Source organism: Aplysia californica, unplaced genomic scaffold (genome assembly GCF_000002075.1).
Source record: "Aplysia californica isolate F4 #8 unplaced genomic scaffold, AplCal3.0 scaffold00556, whole genome shotgun sequence".
In the NCBI taxonomy this organism is placed as follows: Eukaryota; Metazoa; Mollusca; class Gastropoda; order Aplysiida; family Aplysiidae; genus Aplysia; species Aplysia californica.
Window position 1 is genome coordinate 468234 of NW_004797826.1, and position 484 is coordinate 468717.

The following is a 484-nucleotide window of genomic DNA, read 5'->3' on the forward strand; positions in this document are numbered from 1 at the left end:
CCCAGCGCCTTGCAGTTTTTATTTATATTAATAATATTGAGAAGGCACTGTCCAAGATGCTAACCTGTCTAAGACAACCATTTATCTTCTCGATAAATTTGTGTTGTCGCTTGGACAGTTTCAGCTGTGAATCTTATTAATCAACTATACCTGCAGCCAATTTCAACACCCAATGGAGAGTCCAGCTAGGAACAATAATACCTTTTTTATTATGACAATCACATAAGATGAGATACGATACGATACGATAAGATCCGACCAAATACATGTAGAGTTGAATCTGTTCTAACGGCCACCTGCACAAGACAACCATCTGTATATTACGACCCTTTTCCATTTCCCCCTTGCAGTTTTTATTTATAATATTATTCCGATGGTACTGTCGAAAATGTTAACCTGTATAAGACAACCATTTATCTTCTCGATAATGTGTAGATATCTAGTCGTCTTGGACAATTTCGACTGTAAATCTAAATTAACCCTA